The sequence below is a fragment of the Ranitomeya imitator genome, chromosome 3 (assembly GCF_032444005.1).
Source record: "Ranitomeya imitator isolate aRanImi1 chromosome 3, aRanImi1.pri, whole genome shotgun sequence".
NCBI lineage: Eukaryota > Metazoa > Chordata > Amphibia > Anura > Dendrobatidae > Ranitomeya > Ranitomeya imitator.
In genome coordinates this window covers 43905766-43919070 of record NC_091284.1, presented here as the reverse complement: position 1 = coordinate 43919070, position 13305 = coordinate 43905766, and positions in this window count along the sequence as shown.

Genomic DNA, 13305 nt, shown 5'->3' with positions numbered 1-13305 from the left:
CGCTATTCCCCGGCCTCTCCCCTGTCAATCCCTTCACTGGCTCCCCATTGCCCAGAGACTCCAATACAAAACCCTAACCATGACATACAAAGCCATCCACAACCTGCCTCCTCCATACATCTGTGACCTCGTCTCCCAGTACTTACCTACCCGCAACCTCCGATCCTCACAAGATCTCCTTCTCTACTCCCCTCTTATCTCCTCTTCCCACAATCGTATACAAGATTTCTCTCAAGTATCACCCCTACTCTGGGACTCTCTACCACAACATATCAGACTCTCGCCTACCATCGAAACCTTCAAAAAGAACCTGAAGACCCACCTCTTCCGACAAGCCTACAACCTGCAGTAACCACTGATTTACCAAACCGCTGCATGACCAGCTCTACCCTCGCCTACTGTATCCTCACCCATCCCTTGTAGATTGTGAGCCCTCGCGGGCAGGGTCCTCTCTCCTCCTGTACCAGTTGTAACCTGTATTGTTTAAGATTTTTGTGCTTGTTTTTATTATGTATACCCCTCCTCACATGTAAAGCGCCATGGAATAAATGGCGCTATAATAATAAATAATAATCTACTATATAATTGTCTAAGGGTCACTTCCGTCTTTCTGTCTGTCCTTCTGTCTGTCACGGATATTCATTGGTCGCGGCCTCTGTCTGTCATGGAATCCAAGTCACTGGTCTCGCCAGCTGCCTGTCATGGCTGCCGCGACCAATCAGCGACGGCCACAGTCCGATTAGTCCCTCCCTACTCCCCTGCAGTCAGCGCCCAGCGCCCGCTCTATACTCCCCGCAGTCACCGCTCACACAGGGTTAATGCCAGCGGTAACTCACTCCGTTACTGCCGCTATTAACCCTGTGTGACCAAGTTTTTACTATTGATGTTGCCTATGCAGCGTCAATAGTAAAAATATCTAATGTTAAAAATAATTTAAAAAAATAAAAAATCATTATATACTCACCTTCCACCGCCTTTCCCGCTCCTGGCTACGCTCCGGTGACCGCTCCATGCAAGCGGCAGGTTCCGATGGCAAGGATGGTATGGGAGAAGGACCTGCCATGATGTCACGGTCATGTGACCGTGACGTCATCACAGGTCCTGCGCGCCTGCGCGAGAAGGACCTGCCATGACGTCACGGTCATGTGACCGAACTACAAGGGGCCCTCGGAAAGTGAGTATATGTTTATTTTTTATTTTTTAACCTGTGACTTACGTGGCTGGGCAATATACTACGTAGCTGGGCAATATACTACGTGACTGGCCAATGTACTACGTGGCTGGGCAATATACTACGTGGCTCTGTGCTGTATACTACGTCGCTGTGCAATATACTACGTTGCTCTGTGCTGTATACTACGTCACTGGGCAATATACTCCATCACTGGGCAATATACTACGTCACTGGGCAATATACTACGTGGCTGGGCAATATACTACGTGACTGTGCAATATACTGCGTAACTGGGCAATATACTACGTGGCTGGGCAATATACTACGTGACTGGGCAATATACTACGTGACTGGGCAATATACTACGTGACTGGGCAATATACTATGTAACTGGGCAATATACTATGTGACTGGGCAATATACTACGTGGCTGGGCAATATACTACGTGGGCTGTGCAATATACTACGTGGACATGCATATTCTAGAATACCCGATGCATTAGAATCGGGCCACCATCTAGTAATAATAATAATTTGCATGCCCACCGGACTGTTTACTTCAATTGGTCTATGGTAGCAGTAGTGACCACAGCTCCCCCCAAATTTTAATTGGGAGGAGGTCACACAACTGCTCCATTGTCATGAGGCCCCTATTCTTGAGATGGGACCCCACCAATCATCAATTTATCACTTGTCCCTCCTATAAGACCTAAGTATAAATCTGTGAATTGCATTAAGGCACATTTTGGATGCTATTCACAATCGTAGGCATTAAAAGAACATTTCATTCGAGAGGTAGATATACAAACACATTCTTTTGGGGTGGGTCCATAATAAAACTTTCTCCTCTGCTCCATGTGAGGATGTAAATTATGAAGAATTGCTCAATTTCATTTTTAAGAGCTAAAACTTGCCGTCGGCTCAGTCAGGAGAGGTCCCGCCTTATTGTTACACAATTTTCTAAGAAATGAAGTACAGGTGAGTGATTTACTGGACCTGATGCACAATCATTATTTGTTTTGAGGGTGATTGTTTTAGATCATCATGTGTAGTTCACGGTTCATTGTATTTTCCGTGACCCATATGACGTAAGGTGGAGAAAAGCATTGAGCTCATTGTGTGCCATGTCTGCACAAAAACTGTTAAAACCAAACTTTCAGTGAAGTTTTGCCCTAATCTAAGGAGCTACATGTGTAAGCAGGTTACTTGGATGCAATAGCGCAGACAATGAGGAGACAGTGGTGCTTAACCAACATTATTTATTTGACTAATACAGAAAGAAAATCTATAAGTACATACAGTATATATACAAGTAAGCACTATATTATAGGTACCAGTAGCAAGGTCAGTCAATCCAGTATGTTATGACACTATAAGAACACAGCAATGCGGATATATATAATATCTTTGCCACGCTCTATTATATACACTTTTCTTAATGTTCTTATTTTCTAGCAGTTAAACGACTATTATTGTCTTTATGTTTCAGTTTAACGGGCTTCACTCTCAGTACTAGGCCCGTCCCTGTTGTAGACTCGGTAAGCACCTCGGATAGTTATCTGGTCATGGTCTTCTACTGGAACTGATTATGGTTTTCTACCTGTGCTGCTTACAGCCTTCTACTGGCGCTGCTTATGGTCTTCTACTGGCGCAAGTCACAGTCTTCCTTACAGCTCAGGCCAAGTCCTTCTCCCGCATCTGACCACCCTTGGACTCTTCTGTGGAGATGGTGGCTGTAAGCCCACTTTGCGGCCACACAATCTGCCTGGTAGAAGTTCTCACACCAACTGCTCCATTCTTGGCGTGGGCAGACCGTTTATGATTAGTAGCTGCGACTCAGCTGTCACTTGACCAGGCTTCCACTATTAGGCTCCTGCTACTATAATTCATTTGTTACTTTCACTTTCACGATTGATCAGCCGATGGCGGTGTTCACTTGCTGATACTCAGATAGGCATCAACTGTACTCGTCTTCTCTCCTGTCCAGCTCCTTAAACATGGAGAAAACAGGACCTTCCTTCACCAGTGTTCTTCTGCTAGAGGATGCTAATATATATAATTTATATCTAATGGCTGCCCTCAAGGTGGAAGAAAATTGGCTCCCTACTGTCAGTTATTGACCCATACCTATCCAATGTAGTTACCCAATAAGCATGGGCGTACCCATAATACATGCAGGGGTTGCAGTCGCACCTGGGCTCTGGAGTCTAGGTGGACCCCAAAAGTCCTTTTGGGCCATATGAGAAAAGCAGTACTATTCCCCCTAATTTGAGCTGGAAAACTGTTGGCTGTTACCTGGATGGAGCCTTTTCAGTTCCCTGCTCTGCTGCGCAGCAAAACATGGTGGTTAGGTCTTTTCTATTGCATGACTTTCCTCATGTGCGGTCCCTGGTTTCTGCTGTGGAAGCTGTCCGCAGGTTGGGCGGTCATTTGCAGGTGGTACAGTTCCTGTACTGTTTGTGCTGTAATGGTTTCTGTTTGTGCTTAGGCCGTGCGTGGCCACACCTCCTCTGCTTTTATCAGGGTTAGGGTGTGTACTTGAAATGCTGTCTCCAGCCAATTGCTGAGGGGCAGCTCCTATATAAAGTTCCCCTGCCCTGTGGGTGGGGCCTGAGCTACTCATAAAGCTCCTGAACTTTGCTATGTGTGTTTGTGTTCCTGCACCTCTCCTGTCTATGTTTTGGTACCAAAGTCCTTGCCTTGATTCCTGTTTTGTCCTGTTCTGGCGCCTGTCCTGAAGGCGGTATATCCAGGCCCGAATCCTTGATCCTGTACCTATCCTGTACCTGAACCTGTCTGAACTGTGTCTGCTGTGATTATGTTCCTGGAATCCCTCTGCATCTGGAGCCTCACTCCCAGTGACTTTGAGTCTCTTGAAACCGGTGTTTCTGCTGAGCATCTACTACTCTGTGCTCTGACTACCATGCGGTGTTAACCCCGTCTGGCTCATGTCCAGTACGGCGGTGCTTGCACCATCACGCTTGAGTTCCTTCATAGGTCCAATATCCGTAGCCTGACGACCGCAGTCTGGAACCTGATGATCGCTGTCTGGAGCTTGGAACCTGATGTCTCTGGTGGTGCTTGTAGGTCGTGTCAGATGTCCGGAACTGAATGACTCCTGTCTGATGTCTGCCGGTGATCCTTGGTCCAAATGTCCTGTCTGTACCCTGATGTCCTGCCTGTGTCCTGATGACCTCATGGTTCCTGATGTCCTGACATTCTTGTGTGTCTTGATGTCTTACCTGCATCCTGATGACCTCGTGTTCCCTGACTGCCACGCCAGTGTCCCAGCTGATGACCTGGGCTGCCACGCCAGTGTCCCAGATGTTTATCCGGTATTCCTGTGTCCTGATGCCCTGCCTGTGTCCTGAGGTCTTTCCTGAGTCCAGATGTCCTGATGTCCTGACTGTATCCTGATGTCTTGCCTGTACCCTGATGTCCTTCCTAGGTCCTGATGTCCTGCCTATTTGTGCCTCGGTGATCTGTTGGTGCCTTGGGGTCCACTGGGTGGTACCCTTCTGGAGGTGTGGAATCAGGAGCCTGACATCGTCATGTTTTGTTTATGTACTGTGTGACTTTACTTTAGTAAACTTTACTTTCTCTATACCTGATGTTGTGAGGTGTAATATAGTCCTACGTGTCTCTTTCCTTGTCCACATGCTCAACTGCCACAGAACCCCGGTCTCTGCCCTCCCCTAGTTCGGTTAGGCCGGGTCCCCCCCTGCGGTTTAAAGGGTCCGTATTGCATCCCCGGGGGACGCGCGCCCCACGCCTTCTGAGGTTGGTCGGCTTAGGGGCATCTATTGGCTGGGCCGCATCTGCGGCTGCAGCTGATCGTGACAGGACCAATTGACTAGTGTTTATGTTTAGGACATGAATGTGACCTTACAAGAAATTTACTCCACCATGATTTGACCGGCTCCCATGATTTTTATTACTGTAGTTTTATTCACAGACTACAAAGTATTTCCCAGTCAAGTTAATTATTTTTTGATGAAATCTGCCTTTTTTCATCAATGTCTGTATTTGCCAACAAAGTCGACTCTTGTGGTCGGCCTTTGAAAGCAGAAAGACATAAAACCCAGCAGCAGATGGTGCGAGCGAACATGCCGAGGATTAGACTTCAATCATAAAAGCTGTCATTACTAGTTGTCATCAGTGGCGACTTTTTTGTTGTTGTTATCATTGAGTCTCGGCAGCCATTAAGTCCCTTTAAGTATGAAACTTGAAGTAATGTAGCGGCCGGGGCTCGTTCTTCCTGCACCAGCTGCTCACGTTCCAGGCTGCCAGCTGCATTGTTTTTTTTGTTTTAAGAGCTGCCAAAAAGTGAGTATTAATGCTGTTTAATAGGCTTTCCATCTGAATACAGAGGCTAAATGAGGCCAAGTGCATAAAGAAGGAAAGTAACTGAAAGCATACTGTATGTAGCATTACAACGGGCATTATAGGATAGCTAGATAGATAGATGATAGATAGATGATAGATAGATAGATGATAGATAACAGATATGGCATAGATAGATAAATAGATAGATTGATAGATTGTTAGAGAAAAATGGAACAGCACACTCAGATGGGTGTACAGGCCTAATCCATATACTTGCCAAATACATAGAAATAAAAAATGGGAGGCAGCACTCTAAAATGTATCAAAGGTAAAGGTGGACTTTATTAGGCCCTCATGGCGTGGCGACGTTTCTTCTTCCAAAAGCCTCTCGCAAGCAATGAAAAAACATGTGCATACAGGTATACAGCTCTGACAAAAGTTAAGAGACCACTGCATAATGTTCAGTTTGTCTGATTTTTCTTTTATAGGTATCTTTTTGAGTAGAATGTAAATTGTTTTATTATTCTATAAACTTCTGACAACATGTCTCCGTAGCAATAAATGTTATGGGTTTTTTTCTGACAAAGAAACATGGTCAAAATAAAAAAAAAATAAGCCCATTGCTTTCAGACCTGAAATAATGCAAAGAAACCAAGTTCATAATCATTTAGAAACAACAATACTAATGTTTTTAACTCAGGAAGAGTTCAGAAATCAATATTTTGTGGAATAACCATGATTTTTAATCACAGTTTTCAGGCGTCTTGGCATGCTTTCCACTAGTCTTTCACACTGCTTCTCAAATAAATAAGGCAGCACACTGTGGCGCTAAAACATGCAAACATGAAACATGAAAATTGAACTGCATTACTGCACTAGAAATATGAAAAAATGAGAGCGTTTAGCGCATAAATTGGCCAATTCATGTGTACCTGGTAGCCACATTAGGGCATCTCTCGTATACCAGGTCCTAAACTTTCCTTTCCTCACTGAGAATAAACGTCTTCTTCTGAATGGGTACCTGTGAAACCTCTTCTTAGGCCGGGATCACACATGCGAGAAACACGTCCGTGTCTCGCATGTGAAATCCAAGCTCTGGTGCCGGCACTTCAGAGCGGAGCGTGCGGCTGCATAGCAACACATGGAGCTGCACGCTCCGCTCTGGAGTGCCGGCACCAGAGCTTGGATTTCACATGCGAGACACGGACGTGTTTCTCGCATGTGTGATCCCGGCCTTAGACTAAATTTCTCTCTCTCTGTGAAGGGGTAATAGACCTGCTGCGATTAAAACACCTGTGGCTAAGAGGCGGAGTGCTCGGTCAGAAGGCTAATGAATACAAATTTCAAAAAACTGACTGTCACATCCAAACATAGACTAAGTGTGAACAGGTGCTGACAGTCAGTTTTTTAAATTTGTATTCATTAGCCTTCTGACTGAGCACTCCTCCGCCTCTTAGCCACAGGTGTTTTAATTACAGCAGGTCAATTACCCCTCCACAGAGAGAGAGAGAAATTTAGTATAAGAAGTGGTTTCACAGGTACCCATTCAGATGGAGACGTTTATTCTCAGCGAGGAAAGGAAAGTTTAGGACCTGGTATACGAGAGATGCCCTAATGTGGCTACCAGGTACACATGAATTGGCCAATTTATGCGCTAAACGCTCTCATTTTTTCATATTTCTAGTGCAGTAATGCAGTTCAATTTTCATGTTTCATGTTTGCATGTTTTAGCGCCGCAGTGTGCTGCTTTATTTATTTGACTGTATATGAGTTGGTGACTCTAGGTTCAGCACCTGTTCACACTTAGTCTATGTTTGGATGTGACGGTCAGTTTTTTTAAATTAATTTCACACTGTTTCTGGCACAAAAAATTAAGCAGTTCTTCTTTGTGTGATGGCTTGTGACTATCCATCATCCTCTTGATTACATTCCAGAGGTTTTCAATGGGGTTCAGATCTGGAGATTGGGCTGCCCATGGCAGGGTTTTGATGTGGTGGTCTCTTAATTTTTGCCAGAGCTGTACATAGGTACAGATTAACAAGACACAATCAGTGCAACAATCATAAATAATTCATAGTAACATAATGCTTTCACATTTTCACATAACGTGTCATTCATATATCAATTTTTTCACAGCTTGAGAAGCCGAAACGTCACCATGCCATGTGGGCCAAATAAAGTCCACCTTTACCTTTGATACATTTTGGAGAACTGCCTCCCATTTTTTATTTCTATATATTTGGCAAGTATATGGATTAGTTGCCAGGAGGCCTGTGCACCCATCTAACTGAGTGTGCTGCTCCATTTTTCTCTAACTACTTATATCTGGGAAATTTGCACAATCTTTTTATGTTATTTTTTTTAATCTTTTTTGTGGACCATGAAAGAAAACATCATGGAACCTGGCGTGTTCATCTCCGCTACTGAGGAAGAGGAGCGGATCCTGGAAGGAATTAAAGGGGATGCAGCATCCCTAAGCACACCGGCCACCCTAGATACAAAGCGCAAGTATGAAAACAACATGAAACGCTTAATAACTCTGCAACTGCACACTACTACATTGGGACAATTTTATAAGGTACGATAAATCAAATATTCGACCTAATCTTTTTATGAGGACCCATTTTTTTGTACACGATTTTCTATGATTTCAAACAAATATGCAATGGATATAATTCTTCTGAATATTGAATTTCTGCAGCTACAGACAAAAAACTACAAGAAGAGAATGAAGGATTAGAAGGACAGCTACAAACACAACTTAAAGCAGAAGAATGGGCAATATTTAAAGAGACAGTACAGAAATGTAAATAAATTGTGTGCTGATTTGGTGCAAATGAAATAGGGACATGGAGGACTATAAGAGCGGCCATATCTACACTTGGCAAAAAGACATTTCAAAATATACATGGAAAAAAGAGGTTGTGCAACCAACTGGAGAAACGATGTAAGGACTAAATCTTTTGATCGCAATGATTGTATTCATTGCAGACATGGACAAATGAACAAGGAAAACGAGAACGAAAAAGGAGAGGGGGCAAGCGACATCACAAGCAGCAAAAAAGGCAAGCAAGAGAAAAACGGATCCCAGCTGCAGAGGCAAGCAACAATGAAGAAAAAAGAATATAACTAGTTGTTAATACCTCTAAAAAGGGACTTTTGATTTACAAATTTCAGTGTTTAGTAAAGGGTTATCATTTAGTCCCTGTGCAGACACAGACTGGTTCCAACTACAGATTGATTTGGAAAAGTTTTTTAGATTGGTTAAATTAAAGGAATGGTTTAGTACTTCTTATGTTGCCCACAAACCTAAAATAAGTGAGTTTAATCTACATCAAGTTGCATTGAGAAATAAGAGCAGCTTTCTTCCCCCGACAAACATACCAGTCATAGATACCGGTACTTTTATTACAGCTGTGAGACACGATATAGAAAATTTAAAAAGAATTGCTGAAGACACGTTAAAACATCACAATTTGAGCTCTGGTGAAGCAAAGGCACTATCAGAACTTGTCCATGACGACAATATTATAGTGAAACCCGCGGATAAAGGCAGAGCTTTCATCGTCATGGACAAGGATATGTATATTTCAGAGGTCAATAGACAACTTAATGATAGCGGTTTATCAGAAGCTAGATGGGGATCCAAAATTTCACATTGTGAGGTATATAAAACATTATTTACAGGGGGCACTGAAAATGAAAACAATAGATCAAGATCTATTGTATATATGTAGAAAACCCAAGAACACAAGTTCTTTATATTATTCTGAAAATTCACAAGTCCCTAGAGAATCCACTGGAACGCCCGATAGTTTCTGGGGTGGATTCAGTATTTAGTAAAATGGGAATATTTTTTAATAGGATTTTTAACCGCATAGTATAAAATATTTCATCATTTATACACGAGACTACTGATTTTCTTACTAAACGTCAAAAGGTACACCTGAATGGGAAGGTAATAATGGCTTCCTTTGACGTTGTCTCATTATATACATCAATAGACTATGAGAGGTGTATCAAGACTGTAGAGAAAAAATGATTATCTCAAACCATGACAGAGGAGGTTAGAACATTTATAATAGACATTTTAGAAATTATATTGAAACAAAATTATTTCTTATTCGGCGACAAATTATATTTACAACGAAGTGGTACTGCCATAGGTGCCATTATGGCACCCGCATAAGCCAACATAGTAATGAGTACCCTGGAGTAGGACTTCATCTACCCCAATTCTAACTTCAACCCTAATCCCAACACATCCTAACCCTAATCACAACCCTAACCATAACCCTAACCCCAACACACCCCTAACCCTAATCGCAACCCTAACCATAACCCTAACCCCAACACACCCCTAACCCTAATCCCAACACTAACCATAACCCTAACCACAAACCTAACCCTAACACACCCTTAACCCCAATCCCAACCCTAACCGTAATTCAACCATAACCACACCCATAACCCTAGCCCAACCCTAACTTTTGCTCAACCATATCAGACTCTCACCTACCATCGAAACCTTCAAAAAGAACCTGAAGACCCACCACTTCCGGCAAGTCTACAACCTGCAGTAATCACTGATCGACCAAACCACTGCATGAGCAACTCTATCCTTACCTATTGTATCCTCACCCATCCCTTGTAGATTGTGAGCCCTCGTGAGCAGGGTCCTCTCTCCTCCTGTACCAGTTGTGACTTGTATTGTTCAAGATTATTGTATCTGTTTTTATCATGTATACCCCTCCTCACATGTAATGCGCCATGGAATAAATGGCGCTATAATAATAAATAATAATAATAACCCTAACTTTAGCCCAACCATAACCTTAGCCCCAACCACGGCCGCCATCAGGGCATTACTGCCCTGACTGGCGTATGGGGCCCGGTGGGCAGAAAGGGCCTGCATCGGACCCCGTCTCATCTGCCCATTGGGCCCGGGCCCCAGCGGCAGGCTTCTGACAGTACAATGAACCTGCGTCTGAGAAGGCAACAGTTAAAGCCACCACCCAATTGGAGGCTGGCAGCTGACGTCAGCGCGATGACGTCATACGCCGGCGAGTCCGTGCTGAAATGCCCGGGATGGATGACGGCGCTGGACAGCAGCCAGGTAAGGTGTGTTTTTTTTTTACTGAATGTGTCAAGCCCGGGGCATGATAAAGACAGGAGGGAAGGATGGGGGACACAGGGTCAGGAAAGAAAAGAACACAGGGGGCAGGAATGAAATCAGGGGGGCAGGAATGAAATCAGGGGGCAGGAATGAAAAACACAGGGGGCAGGAATGAAATCAGGGGGCAGGAATGGAAACACTGGGGGCAGGAATGGAAACACTGGGGGCAGGAATGAAAACACCGGGGGCAGGAATGGAAACACCACAGGGGGCAGGAATGGAAACACCACAGGGGGGCAGGAATTAAAACAACAGGGGGTAGGAATGAAAGCAACACAGGGGGACAGAATATGTGACACGGGGCAGAATGTGAGACACAGGGGGCAGGCATGGAAACTACACAGGGGGCAGAATGTGTGACAGGTGGCAGGATGTGAGACACGGGCAGAATTTGTGACACGGGGCAGGCTGTGAGACACGGGCAGAATTTGTGACGGGGCAGGATGTGAGACACAGGGGGCAGAATTTGTGACACGGGGCAGGATGTGAGACACAGGGGCAGAATGTGAGACACGGGGCAGGATGTGAGACGGGGCAGGATGTGAGACACGGGGGCAGAATGTGAGACACGGGAGCAGAATTTGTGACACAGGGGGCAGGATGTGAAACATGGGGCAGGATGTGAGACGGGGGCAGGATGTGAGATGGGGCAGGATGTGAGACAGGGGGGCAGAATGTGAGACACGGGGCAGAATGTGAGAGACGGGGGCAGAATGTGAGACACGGGGCAGAATGTGAGATACAGGGGGGCAGGATGTGAGACAGGATGGAGACAGATGGGGCAGGATGGAGACAGATGGGGCAGGATCATGGTGCAGGATCACAGGGCAGGATGGATACGATGGAGACAGATGGGGCAGCAGGATAATGGGACAGATGGGGAGATCATATAGGGGCAGGATGGATACTCATGAGGGCAGGATGGGAGAACATATGGCTGAAGCCAGGAATGAGATAAATGGGGCCAGGATGCTGATATTATTACCATAGGGGCTAATTAAGGGATATTATTACTGCAGTGATGTATTAATTTTGAGGATACTGTTTTAAATGGGGGGGCGGTCCTGTTACTGTGCAGAGCGACACTAGGTCGCCTTTTTTTCTTCATCTGGTGTAGTTTAGAAGTCGGGAAAAAATTAAGCAATGTGTTCTGCAAGTGGAGCTCTAGATAACTATGTTATTTCCTGCAGAAACGAGCCCTGGCTGGAAGAAGTGATGGCAGTCTGTGCTGGATGAAGATGGAAAGCGAGACTGAAGGACTTCACCAAGAGACGTCACTGGTGAGTTAGTGTGTTACCTGTACACAGACACTGCATAATAAGTACAGATCTCCTGTGTATAATGGCACTTATGGTGATAGTATTGTGTTTTTTTTTATTAATGATCAGTATTGCAGTATTCAGTCACTATGCGGTGGTAATATGTTGTCCGGCCAAGGTGTGGCGGTATTTTTCCCTTGTATGTGCTATTATTTGGTCACTGTGGTGGTAATATGTGGTCTGGTCATGGTGTGGCGGTAGTAGTCCCTTGTATGTGGTATTATTGGTCACCATGTGGTGGTAATATGGTGTCTGATCATGGTGTGGCGGTATTTTTCCTTGTTTGTGATATTATTGGTCATTTAAAAATTGAAAAATAAATAAAAATATACCTTAATTGTATTGGATATTTTAACAAATGTTTAGTAAGTTACAGTAGAGTAGAGTCCGGCCAGAAGAGTCTACCTTGTCTTGGTGGTGGATTAAAAAATCTTTTGGCCAAAACAAAAGCTGCTGGCCATGTATGTGGTGATGGCAACTGTAAATGTGTGATTGGTGAGGCTGTGGTGCAGAAGTGGAGTTTTTTAAGAGAAGGCAGTGGGACTGTGGATGGCACGAGGGGTGGAGGCGAGGCTGGGGTGGAGCCTGGGCGGAGTCTCAAGAGGGGCCCCAAAAATTTTGCCAGTATGGGGCCCCAAAATTCCTAGTGGCATCCCTGGCCCCAACCCTAGTCCAACCCTAACCCTAACTTACGTGAAGCAAAATGTGTCAAGCGTGCTGTGACGATATAAAATGTAACTTTCATTTCACATGGATAAAAAATGATCCAACATATGGTATCCAGCATTGAGAACACACTGGCTAAGGAACGTGAAAGATCAATGTGTTTCGACTTTAAGTCTTATTCATGAGATCGTGAATAAGACTTAAAGTCGAAATACGTTGATTGTTCACGTTCCTTAGCCAGAGTGTTCTCAATGCTGGATACCGTATTGCTTCAACTGGATTTCGGTGTGGTTGCTTTGCCCTTTTCCATGCTAGATGTTGGTTTGCAAGAAGGAGGTCAAGCTAGGATGATGTGGTGAGCTGACTCTTTCTGTTTTTTTTTCTATACAACCCTACCTTTAGGCCAACTCTAACCCTAATGGAAAAATTGAAATAAATAATTTTTTTACTATTATTTTTACCTAACTAAGGGGGTGATAAAGGGATGTTTGGTATACTATTTTTTTTTATTTTGGTCACTGTGATAGACCCTATCACAGTGATCAAAATGTACCAATAGTAAAAATTTCGCATTGTTGCCAGGTGCTGGCTGACAGATCTTGGTGGGCGCACTGCACATGCGCCCGCCATTTTCTTCTTGGAAG